Here is a 13,970-nt window from a genome sequence, read left to right on the forward strand (position 1 = left end):
AGAAAGTGAAAGTGAAGTCACTCAGTTGTGTCCGACCCTCAGCGACCCCATGGACTGCAGCCTGCCAGGCTCCTCCGTCCATGGGATTTTCCAGGCAAGAGTACTGGAGTGGGGTGCCAGTGCTGAGACCCCAGAGAGCACTCTTGTTCTCTTTCTTCCACCTAAGGACACACCATCAAGATGACAATCTGCAGCCCAGAAGAAGTCCTCACCAAATTGCAAACATGCTCACATCCTGATCTTGGATTGCTAGACTCTAGAACCACAAGAAATACATTTTTGTTGTTTATAAGCTAACCAGTATACAGTTTTTAACATAGCACCCTGAGCTGACTGAGACAGATGGCTGGGGGTAAACAAACGTTCATAGCAGTGTCATTCACAATAATCAAAAGATGGAAAACAACCCAGATGTCCATCAACTTGATGAATGAATCAACCAAATGTGGTATATCCATACAGTGGGATATTATCTGACCATAAAAAGAAATGAAGTTCTGATAGATGCTACAGAATGAATGAATCTTAAAAATATTATGTTAAAAGTGAAAGAAGCCTGACGCAAAGGCCATATATTATGTGATTCCATTTAGATAAAATGCCTAAAATAGACAAATTCGTAGAGACAGAAAGTAGATTAGTAATTGCCAGCAGCTGGAGAGAGAGGAGAGAAGCTAAAGACTAGGGGGTTTCTTTATGGGGTTGTTAAAGTGTTTTGCAACTAGATAGTGGTGATGGTTGCCCAACTTAGTGAATAAAAAAAACCCACTAAATTATACATTAAAAAATAAATAAAATAAAATCAAGAAAAGATGCCCATGGGACGTCTCTTTCTGTAGTACAGATGGCGTCACTGTGCTTATCTCTACCCTACACTCCACCCAGACAGGGCTGTGTAATGCTTCCCAGCTCTGGGCTTCTGCTCAGGCTGGTACATCCACTGATCGCCCTCTCTCCTTCTCTGCCCAACAGAATCTGTGACCCCTTTGAATGCCACCCAATCCAGGAAACATTTTCCTCCTATAAGAAGGCTCCTGGATATGCTCAAACTTTCTGTTCACGCTTCTCTCTCCCAGCCCTCGGCTTACTCCCTCCAGCGTCATGGGATTTGTATATTCCATAAGCTTTACCTTCCCCTGCCCTGGGAGCCTCCTGAGAGGCACAACCCTTGTATCTCTTGTTGCTAGCCCTTTGCTTGCCAAGTGATAAGAACCAAATAGAGTGACTTTCCTGGTGGTCTAGTGGTTAAGAGTCCGTTAAGTGTAGTGCAGGGGGTGCAGGTTTGATCCCTGGTTAGGCAACTAAGATCCCACAAGCCACAGAGCAACTAAGCTCATGCACCGCAACTACTGAGCCCGTGGGCCACAACGAAGGATCCCAAGTGATGCAACAAAGATCCAATGCAGCCAAATAAATAAATTCAGTTTAGTTCAGTTGCTCAGTCGTGTCCTACTCTTTGTGACCCCATGAAATGCAGCATGCCAGGCCTCCCTGTCCATCATGAACTCCCAGAGTTGACCCAAACTCATGTCCATTGAGTCAGTGATGCCATCTAGCCATCTCAATCTCTGTCATCCCCTTCTCCTGCCTTCAGTCTTTCCCAACATCAGGGTCTTTTCAAATGAGTCAGCTCTTCACATCAGGTGGCCAAAATATCAGAGTTTCAGCTTCAACATCAGCACTTCCAATGAACACCCAGAACTGATTTCCTTTAGGATGGACTGGTTGGTTCTCCTTGCAGTCCAAGGGACTCTCAAGAGTCTTCTCCAACACCACAGTTCAAAAGCATCAATTCTTCTATGCTCAGCTTTCTTTATAGCCCAACTCTCACATCCATACATGACCACTGGGAAAACCATAGCTTTGACTAGATGGACTGTTGTTGGCAAAGTAATGTCTCTGCTTTTTAATATGCTGTCTAGGTTGGTCATAACTTTCCTTCCAAGGAGTAAGCATCTTTTAATTTCACATCTGCAGGCACCATCTGCAGTGATTTTGGAGCCCAGAAAAATAAAAGTAGCCACTGTTTCCCCATCTATTTGCCATGAAGTGATGGGACCAGATGCCATGATCTTAGTTTTCTGAATGTTGAGCTTTAAGCCAACTTTTTCACTGTCCTCTTTCACTTTCATCAAGAGGCTCTTTAGTTCTTCACTTTCTGCCATAAGGGTGGTGTCATCTGCATATCTGAGGTTATTGATATTTCTCCTGGCAATCTTGATTCCAGCTTGTGCTTCCTCCAGCCCAGCGTTTCTCATGATGCACTCTGCATATAAGTTAAATAAGCAGGGTGACAATATACAGCCTTGACATACTCCTTTTCCATTCAAAAAAAGGGACAGAATAGAAATGACCTCTAATGGGTATACCAAGTATACCTCTCCTCTCTATTGCTATTATAGGGGAATCCTGTGTCTAGCCCTCCACCCCTTACTGTTTCCATTCCCACAGGAGTAAAGTATAAGGTCTCAGCACTCAACACACCCCTCACTCCCCTCAAGGCCTCCTGCAGCCTCTTGGACCACGTAAAACCCCCATTGACCGATACTTGAGTCCTACGATTAACTCTAAAAATGGTGAGGTCATTGTCCTAGTCTTTGTGCACTAGTACTAGGCCAGGTCACCAGGCTGCACAACATCATTTGTCTTTCATCACACCCTTCAGAGTGCCCCCTGCCTCCGAAGTGGCCCAGGCACCTAAACAAAGAGGGGAAGCAGCAAGGTTTCCAGGAGTCGGGGACGAGGGTGGGGGTGGGGCAGGAGAGGGGGCGGGGAGGCCCTGCAACCAGCTCAGCCTGCCGAGCCTGTTGGAGGTGTTGGTAGGCAGGAGGGCACCTCTGCTGGAAGCACGACTCTGTGTCTCTATATTCCATGGATGACAACGTTTCATTAGTAAAGTTTACTTTTCACATTTTCTTGATTCCAACTTGTATTAAAAAGCTAAACCAAAAGGCCTGTAAATACTTTTAGCCCAATTTACAACGTTTGAATTTACATTTCCCTCATAACCAAGGAAAATTACTGAGAACTGAATCAGATATTGAGTAGCTAGAGAGCGTTCTGTTTCAAAGAACCATGTGGTGAACTCATTTGTGAAATGAACGGTCACTTCCTAGTTTATTTGCATCTAAGTTTGGGGTTTTGTGCACTGGATTTCCTCTCAAGGAGGTAAAACTTTCCTTAATAGTAAAGCTTTAAAAAAACTTCTTATTACAAAAGAAATGGATGTTCCTATATCATGTGTGTTTTAAAACATAAAAGACTGATTGAGAATTTATTATGCTTCGATTATGCTAACCACTCAAAAAGTAATGTTCAAATAAAAACTAAAATCAAAGAAGAAATCATTTGTATTCCCACCAGCCAGAGGTAACCACTGCTAACTTTGCACTATCTGTCCTTCTAGACTTTTCTGTGCCTATTTCTAGGGTATCGCTGTTTTATATGCTGCTGTTTTCACTTAACAGGGCGTTGTGAACATTTTCCAGATCACTAGCAAGTTGCAAGGTATTCCCTTGTTCAGCTGGATGCAGTCTAACTGTATCTCAAATGCTGACCCACAGGCATCTTAGCCAAGAGTAGGAGGAGACACCATCGGAATTATCTCCTGTCTGTGGAGCTGGCATGACACTACATTAACACTTTTCTGTCCCTTCCCAACATACTAAGTGGAGACAGGAAAATACACAACCCCAGCAAAAGGGACTGCTGGAGCCAGTGTGAACACACTACTTGGCAGAATGTGTGTAGGTCGGTCACATGTCATGTTCTACCTGCTGGATGACATAGTTTTTTTATTTTTTTTGTTGTTTTTTTTAAGCCTCTGGGCATGGGAGGAGCTGATGGCAGCTTGATTTGTCTCCTGCCAACCACGAGGAAAGAAAACCCTCCCACTCATACTGCCCCTTATCACTGGGCCCCACAGATAAAGTCATTTCCTCCTTTACTGAGTGTCATGGATTATAGACTCTCAGTGTTTTCACCGACCTCTGTGATTGAGGGAGGAAGGTTCTTTCTCAGGAGCGCTAAATTTGTTTTGAAATTCCTGCAAGGGGACTCAGAGGCTATAGAACGCTAAGCAGGCTGACATCTGCACAAAAGAGGTGCATGCCCTTTGAAGTCAAAGCTCTCCTTCCAAGGTGATGTTGAAGAATAATTTATTGTTGTTATTCAGTTGCTAAGTTGTGTCTGACTCTTTGAGACCCCATGGACTGCAACACTTGCCTGGCTTCCCTGTCCTTCACTATCTCCCGGAGTTTGCTTAGACTTACGTCCATTGAGTCAGTGATGTCATCCAACCATCTTATCCTCCTCTATTGTCCCCTTCTCCTCCTGCCTTCAGTCTTTCCCAGCATCAGGGTCTTTCCCAGTGAGTCAGCTCTTTGCATCAGGTGGCCAAAGTATTGGAGCTTCAACTTTAGCATCAGTCCCTCCAATAAATATTCAGGGTTGCTACAATAGGTACATGGATCTAGCTTGCTTCTTGAGTCTATTCAGGCTTAGGGTTTCCTTAGCTGGGGATGTAGTATAATAATTCCACCTAGGAGTCAAAATGTCTCGGTGACTGCCATATCCTAGGTAGGTGACCTTGTACAAGTTCCTTGACTTCTCTATCATTCAAGTTCTTCAACTGTATAATAAGGATAAAAAATACAAGTCTACATCCATTTCAAAAAGCGTCTTGTCTAGATTGCATTAGGCAACGTGTGTAGGCACAGTTTCCAATTCACTATAACGGCTTTATGGATGTTAACCATTTTTATTGTCATTGCAACTGAGTCCCTGTCTTGTCTAATGTTAAGTGATGAGTGTCTTATTGTGATCTGGGATTTAACCTCAGGGTCTGCAGCTTCGAGATAAAAACATGTAGACTACACTCAGTTAACCAGGGGCTCATCTCACAGACATACTGCTCTGACTCCATTTTTAGGAACTGGAGTAGGAGAGGGAGAGACCAGTTTCTACATCAGGAAATAATCTTGTGAAAAAGAAAAGAACTGATGAGGTAATTGGGATCAGTCCAGTGTTATTTGTAAACAGACTCAGGAGTTTGGCAAAGATGCTAGATTGCAAGGCTTAAAAATTTTTAAAAAGCACAGGGGCTTCCAGTCACTTGACTTTACCAGTTTATGTTACCAGTAACTCAGAATGGCTTGCCCCAAAGGTGCTGTCATCAGAGAATTTGGCAAATAGTCATGGCAGCCATGTCCCTCCTTCCCCATCCACTTTCTAGCATGGGAGTCTTATGTTGCCCTCCCACTTGACTCTCTGCTCCTACCAGCCCTTACAAATTCTCATTTTGTCTGAGACCTTCATGGACTCAACAGCTGGACCCAGGCTGGACTCTGTTACTCTGACTTGGCAACTTCACATTAGTAGATCCATCCATCCCCTGCAAGCAGCTACAGGATGGGAATCTGTGCAGACTCTGAAGGTTTGGAGCTTACAGACAGAGCCTGAGAGCTGGGATACAATACTTTGGGTTCTTCCTTTCCCTCTTAATGGATCCAAAGTCACAGAAAGCCAAGCAAGAGTAATTCTCTTTGCTAAACACTGGTCACTACTTTTGTTGGAACCATCAGATGTATGCCTGCCAACTATCAGTCAAGAACTACTTTGTGGGATTTAAGAATCTCTAATCAAAAGTTTGTCTCTTTCATTCTCAGAATTCTAAGACTTTTCTTCCTTGCCATCACCAAAAAAAAAAAAAAAAGCCTATTTTCATAAACTTATGTGCCCTGTTCATAAAGATATTCCCCAAAGCTAATGTGTTTACCCTGAAAACTCCAGGTAACTACTCCTTCCTTTCTTCATTCCTCCCACTTTTGCTCAAACTCTCTCTCTTTGTCTTTCTTGCTCCTGTTCTCACTCTCTCTATGGATTTCTCGCACTCTCTCTCGCCTTCTCTCCCTCCTTCCTTCCTTCCCTCCCTCAAACCTTTCTTTGGATCTAACCTAACCATCCTTGATTCTATTTAGGCCCACAAGATTATCTCATGCTAAGAGTTCTGCTAGATCGTTAGTCTACATCCATCATTCCCTCATCTCAGCTCAGTGTTTTCCTTTAATTATTCACTGTTGACTACTTTTACAGACACACTGTTTGCTCCAGCTTAAATAATGTGACGTTGTCTCCCTAAAGACAACAAGACAAGATTTCGTCTCCCTAAATTAGGAGAAAATCCACAACTTGTCAGACAGCTAACTACTGAAATTGCTGTTACTTGTGCCTGATTTCAGATAAAGTGAAATGTTTTGTTTAGCATCCGTTGTACAGCAATAATTATATCTGCTTTAAAATATCTAAATTTGGGGACTTCCCTGGTGGTCCAGTGGCTAAGATTCTGCCCTCTCAATGCAGGGAGCCCAGGTTTAATCCCTGGTCAGGGAAAAAGATCCCACATGTTGTGACTAAGAGATCACATGCAGCAACTCAAGATACCACATGCTGCAACTAAGACCTGGTGCAACCAAATAACTAAATAAATAAAAACAAATTTTAATAATAAAAATAATGTTTAAAAAAAGAAAAAAATCTCAATTTGGACTTGAGAAAAAATAATTTAACAGTGAAACTACACTTAATCACTATAGCAATTTTGCTGTGGATATATCTTAGACTCATTTCATTACTTGGAAGTAATATATTTCAGAGTTCAGCTTTATAATTTCTGAAAATCTATTGATGATATGGAAATGACCATAATGTATTTTAAATTATAGCTGTTTATCTAATGGTTTGTATACTCCTTGGGCTTAGTTCACCAAAACTTTTTCTCACCATGGCCAAATGCTCAACTTATGCTTGAACTGTACTCATATTTTAAACCCTAGGGCTAACTGTTACTATAAATTTTTCATTATTCTTTTAATATGATGAGCTCCATCAATGAAACCAGTTAAATAAAGGGCTAAAGAATCAGTTATATAAAGAAATGTTTAACTATGAATTATCAGGGCAGTTGAAATGCCATAAGGCATTCTGAACTTGAAAAGAAGTTATTTCCTCTGGGTGAATAAAAGGCTAAAGAATTCGCCAGGTGAACTCTGCCCTTCCCTGCCTGCACCCAGGGCACAGACAGGTTCTTCGGTGAGTGAAACACAAACTAGATGTTAGTGCCCACTTGCCCAGGCAGCTGCACAATCAGGTACACCAACAGGCTGTAAAAATTAATTTACAGAGCTGTTGACCTTTAACGTGTTCCACCCAGTTCATATCCATTGCTAGAACCTAGCCCAGAAATGGGCATTCTGAACAGATGATAATCACAATTCTCAAAAAAAGAAAAGAAAAGGAACATAGGAGATGGTAAAATCACGAGTGAATCAAACTCATGAGGATATTTGAAAACGTAAAACCAAAATTAAACAACATATTTCTGGGGTAAAGACCAGTTGAGTGTGGGTACATTTGACTGTGTCATGTTAGTTTCATGGGACTTCTGTATTTGACTACTTTCATTTAAAAAGAAAATTCATGAAGATAAAAATTGATTAAGTCTTCTCACAATATGATTTGGAAGTAGCTATCAGAAATTTGAATGTGCAAATTCAAAGGATGTTGAAGCTTTGACCCAGCAATTTCTTTCTTGGAATCTATCCTAAAGAAATATTCATGTATACCTGTGAGCAGTATAGGGATTACAGCAATGTTTTAAACAGCAAAAAAAAAAAAAAAAAAAAAAGGAAACTACACAAAACATCGTTATTAATAGATTGGTTAAACAAATTGTGCTATGTCCATATTATGGAACAATGTAGCCATTCATTAAAAACAGTAAGGCAATTCTATTTGAACTGACAAGGATTAGATAAAATGCATATGTATATATATTTATATGTTGATGAAACCAAACCAGTAAGTTATAGAATGGTAGGAATTCCATTAACATAAGAAACAAATGTATGTGTTGTTCAAGCTAATGCACTTTGTGTGTAAAGATGACAGAGGTATCTAGAAGGATATATCCATAAATTATTATCTCCAAGGAAAGAAATGGAATCTGATGAGAGGAAATAGAGACAGGAAGGAGAGTAAAAAATTGGAAGAAGGGATTATTGTAAGACATTTACTTTCCCTTTATATACCTTTGCAATGTTTACCTTTTTTTTAACAATAAGCATGCAGTCTTGTATAATTTAAAAGTCATTTTAAAGAAAAAGTTTAAAGACTAAAAAAGAAAGAAAAAGTGATTCACTTGTAATTGGCTCATCCAAAAACAACTATTTCCACCCATCTATGCTTTGCCAACAAAGGTCTGTCTAGTCAAGGCTATGGTTTTTCCAGTGGTCATGTATGGATGTCAGAATTGGACTGTGAAGAAAGCTGAGCGCCAAATTGATGCTTTTGAACTGTGGTGTTGGAGAAGACTCTTGAGAGTCTCTTGGACTCCAAGGAGATCCAACCAGTCCATTCTAAAGGAGATCAGTCCTGGGTGTTCTTTGGAATGAATGATGCTAAAGCTGAAACTGCAATACTTTGGCCACCTCATGCGAAGAGTTGACTCATTGGAAAAGACTCTGATGCTGGGAGGGATTGGGGGCAGGAGGAGAAGGGACAACAGAGGATGACATGGCTGGATGGCATCACCAACTCGATGGACATGAGTTTGAGTAAACTCCAGGAGTTGGTGGTGGACAGGGAGGCCTGGCGTGCTGAGATTCATGGGGTCACAAAGAGTCAGACACGACTGAGCAGCTGAACTGAACTGAACTGATGGAAGCTGTGGCAGGAAGACTTTACTGTAAAGAATTTAAAAACAATTTTTATTGGAATATAGTTGACTTACAATATTGTGTTAGTTTCAGGTGTACAGCAAAGTGTGTCAGCTATGCATATACATATACCTACTGTTTTTTTAGTTTCATTTTTCATACAGGCCATTACAGAGTACTGAGTAGCATTCCTTGTGCTATTCACTAGGTCCTTATTAGTAATCTGTTTTATATATAGCACAAACAACTGTTTTTATTTTTTGTATTGTTTTCTAGGCTTTTAATATGGGCCTAATTATGTGGAAAGCATACAAAATTGCAAATTATATACGAATGTCTATACATGATCATCTAATTTAAAATTTTTAATATAAAGTACATAACTGTTGGCTTCCCATGTGGCACTAGTGGTAAAGAACCCAACTGCTAATGCAGGAGACATAAGAGATGCAAGTTCGATCCCTGGATTAGGAAGAGATTGGGAAGAGATCCCTGGATTGGGAAGGAGGGCATGGCAGCCCACTCCAGTATTCTTGCCTGGAGAATCCCTTGGACAGAAGAGCCTGGTGGTCAACGGTCCATAGGGTCACAAAGAGTTGAACACAACTGAAGGGACTGAGCATGTATGCACATAACTAGAGTCTATTAATTGCCATTTTGCTGCAGATAACTATCATCTGGTATTTGGTATTAATTCATTTACATTTGATCATTGTACCAGAATATAAATAAACAGATTGGCTGCTTTGGACTTTACAGGGTTCTCATGAATAGTGCAAAAAAAAATTAAGTTTATAACATGTTATCTCTTTGAATTATATCTTTATCTAAGTAGTAAACTTATCAAATTAAACAAGAATTTAAACATTTTATAGCTCATAATATGTACTGTCAATTTTCCAAAGGATAGTTCTAATATTATTGCCACCAAATAAAAATGTTTTGGTTTATTCCATCTTCATTAGCATTGGGTACTAATTTTTTAAACTACTTTGGTAAAAGTTAATGCATTTTTGGGAAAAAAATATAAATTTGAACATTTCCCTTATGTTGATTTGTTAATTGCATCTAGTGAATTGACCATTTAGTTTTTTCTATTTAACAATTTTTTTTGTGAAAAACAATAATAGCAAATCCTACTGAGTGCTTATCAAGTGGCATTGCTTGAGGTACTATACAGACATCTCATATTTCAAGCTCACAAAGCCCCAATAAGTATTATTATTGCCACTATTTTATAGGTGAAGAATTATTAAGTGAAGTCGCTCAGTCGTGTCCAACTTTTTGTGACCCAATGGACTGTAGCCTACCAGGCTCCTCTGTCCATGGGATTTTCCAGGCAAGAAGAGTGGGTTGCTATTTCCTTCTCCACAGGATCTTCCCAACCCAGGGTCGAACCCAGGTCTCCTGCATTGCAGGCAGATGCTTTACCATCTGAGCCACCAGGGAAGCATAGATGAAGAAACTAAGACCTAAATAGTTTCACAGTATGGGAAGCCCAGCATCAGGTCTAAGGCTCTTGTTCTCACCACACTATATGACCTCATATGAATGTCTTAAATAATTAAGATAGTGTGCTTTTATCTGCCACATTTATTAAAAGTATTTTCCCAGTGTGTTGCATTTTTTGTGTTCTCACATTTCTATATGCAGAACATAGTAATATTTTTATAATAAACTCAGTATGTCTTTGTGATTTCTTTTATCATTTCTAAGCTTATAAAGATATCCTTACTCTAGAGATGTGAGAAATTTTCAAATATATTTCTTTCAAGTATATATATGCAATATGTATGAATATATGTACATGTATTTATATGTGTACATACATAGATAACAATATGTAAATTCTATAACCCACGTGGACATTATCTTGCTGAACAGTATGAGACATCAAGGGTTTTTTTTTTTTTTTTACCCTGAAACTGTTGCTGGGCAGAGAATTCCTCTGCCAGTGTCCAGATGAGATACTGAGCTACCAGGATTTCAGTCTTCAACTTACCTTTGCTCCAAGTGATATGGTTAGGCCAAGATTATTTAACTCAAGCCCCAGTGAGTCATTCCAACCCCCTGAATCATTCTGACAGACATGACAAAGCTTCTGCTGAATTACTGTCTTGGAGAATTCTTTACATGACTAGTTGAACATTGGGTGTCTGCAAGCCTTATGATTTATAGCTCTTCATCATCTGGGCACACGTCTGACCCAATGGGCACACCCATTTTATTTCCTGAGAGAAGAAATATTTTCAGTATTAAATTAGCAGGTGCCAACCGGTGCTAAAGTGTAGGTCATTAGAACATGCGTAGTGTATGTTACCATTTGCATTTGGGGAATTACACATCTTTCATATATAGAAAAAAAGAAGAGATATAGGTTAAGATATGGATATGGGTAAAGACATAGATATAGGTAGACATAGATATAAATGTACATAAAGATGTATAGATACATAAACAGATCCACACAAAAAAACTGGCCAGGAAAGTTGCCTCTGGGTAAGAGAATCAGGTGCCTAGGGTTGGTGAGGAGTGACTGAGACTTTTCACCACTGATTCTTAGGTAACTTTTGAATTATGTTTCATGTGTCTGTATGACCTACTCACAAATAATTTTTATATTAAAAATGATGAAAGTTAAGTTCAAACATTTTATTGGGGATATGGCAACATTCTCTAGTCACTTTATGAAAATAATGCAGTACTGATAATATGAGGGCTTCCTAATTCCAAGGTGGTTGGTAATATCCTGCATTATACAAAACGTAGCTATTTTGTGTTGTGCCATCCACGTTCAATTTCCTCTCACATAAACCCAGCAGTCCATCTTAGTTGTTGGAAATTACCTTTCCCAGGTTTCTTTGACCTCCAGTTTCCAACTAGGTTCAGCCAATGGAAGTCAAGGACACTAGAATGAGGCAGGATGGAAGGAAATAACTAGGGTATTTTTCTATTTGCAGCATTAGTTATATGGTCTCAGCTCTAATTGCAAAGCCTCCATTATGGTTCTGGTTCCCACTGGAAGACCCTGATCTTTGCTCTGATGATGCCACTTCCTCCTATGGTCCCTCCAGCATTAAGCTGGGAGCAGCTTCCTACTGTTGCTTAACTCTGGAATTCCTTTCTGGATTCCATGTTTGGCTTCTCAGTCCTTCATTTCCTAGGGAACCAGTTCTCTGTATTAAATTCCCTCTTGGGAAAACCTGGAATGGCTTCTGTTTTTCTGTTCAGAGAGCCTGCTGATGTTCTTCAGAAGTACACGTTTTCTAGTTTCCGCTTTGCTATCACTTGCCCTCAGGATTCTTTCCTATAATATATGATCTTGGATTCAGATCGCAGAACTCCAAACACATGGAGCATGTCATGTTTTGCACTCCACCCTTAGGTTTCACAACGGCCATTCTTTATTATTGCCCAATGCCATAGATGGCCTTTTTAATGACACTATTTGTAGACACACACTTAGCAACAACAGCCTCTGCATTCTGTTCAGAGCCAGAACACAAGGCATTAAATGTGGAAACCTCTCTGGTCAGACTTAGCCTTCATGCTTTAGCTGAGCTATGGAAATTCAGAATCAGAGCTTCTCCTTGTGAGAGATTTCAGAGGGGAAATGACTACAGGGTGCTCAAATACAGACTCTCCCTTTCCCAGCTGGCTTGGTTTCCAGCTAGTCTAGCATAAGAAATCAAAATCCCATTCCACCTGTTCCTTGGGAAGTGACAAAGCCAGTGGCCTTTATTTAAAGACCACGGGCCTATCCCTTGTCTCCACAGGTTACTTGCTAATGTTTAACCTAAGCCTACCTACTACACATGATTTATACGTTCATGAGCGTTTGCTAACAAATTGCTGTAAATGATTGGGCTTTCTCAATTCATTCGTTACCCAAATTCCCTTCTGGCCCGGTACGAGCCTTATCAGCCCTCATAATGATAGGCAGTGCCTAACTCAAGGCTTCTGACTTACACATGGCTCTCATAGCACTGCCCTTCTGGACTTAGTGAGACCTTGCCCTTCCTCACCACACCTGCCTCTGTCGCTTCTTTCCTCCACCTGCCATAGGTGGGAATGTATTTTCCCTTCTTCCCTCACAATCCCCTTCCTACTGCTGACCCAATCTTTCTACCTCCAAATCACATAACATGGCGCGAATCTGCCCTCCTGCCCCTTGGCCCATTTCAGTCGTAGACTATGTCCCCATGCCCATCCCTCTATTCTTAGCCTTTGAACCAGTGCTGCCAGTTCTATCACTGACCCTGTTAATGTCCTCCCACTGCCACCCCAAAGGCCTGTCCCTCCGACAAGTTGCCCTTAGCTCCAACTATCCACACTATCCCTGACACAGGAACAGAAACGTGTGTGCATGCTAAGTTGCTTCAGTCGTGTCTGACTCTTTGCAACCCTGTGGACTGTAACCCCTCAGGTTCCTGTGTCCTTGGGATTCTCCAGGCAAGAATACTGGAGCAGGTTTCCATGCCCTCCTCCAGGGGATCTTCCTAACCCAGGGATTGAACCCAGAAGTCTGCGTCTCCTGCATTGAGGGAGGATTCTTTACCACTGAGTCACTGGGGAAACCCCAGGAACAAAAACCCCAGCTGTCAAAAAATGTCCTGTCTGTGAAAGTCCTGAGGTCTATCCATCTTCTTCCTTTAACTGCTCCCCGCCCATCTTCACCTCCTCTGTCCAACCTCCCATCCATCAATTGCTACCCCTGGCCAGATCTATCGGAGGTATAGTAGCAGATTTACTGGGATGCCAGGAAGTTTAATCTCCAGGGGTCCTCACAGAGCTCCCTTCTGAGGTCCCATGGCTAATTCAGTCTTCATAATGGTGTATTCTTTTTCTTAGAGAAGGCCTCCACATGCTATAACCTTGGACCATCACAAAACCCAGCCCTGCCCCTGTTTGGGTAATTGCTCCCTCTGTTTTCTTGGGATTAGGGGAACATTCCCACTCCTCTGTCTGCCCCTTCTACGAAAAAAGTGCTTCCAGAACCACAAACTGAAATTTGCATGCCCTCACCCTGCAACGCAGTGCTAAACCTGGTGGTTAGTTTTAATTATATGACTGGTGCTTTGTTACAGGTATTTTTTAAGATTAAATAGGTTTTCACTGATTGGCTTTGGAAACCAACCACCAAACAAGTGACTTGTAAACAAACTTGTGGAATGTAAGCCATTCCTAAATTGCAAGCTTCAGGGACCCGAGATTAATGAAAGCCCATAAACCACGTGTGGAAACCTATGTATAAAC

This window comes from Bison bison, unplaced genomic scaffold, assembly GCF_000754665.1.
Source record: "Bison bison bison isolate TAMUID 2011002044 unplaced genomic scaffold, Bison_UMD1.0 scf7180017864042, whole genome shotgun sequence".
In the NCBI taxonomy this organism is placed as follows: domain Eukaryota; kingdom Metazoa; phylum Chordata; class Mammalia; order Artiodactyla; family Bovidae; genus Bison; species Bison bison.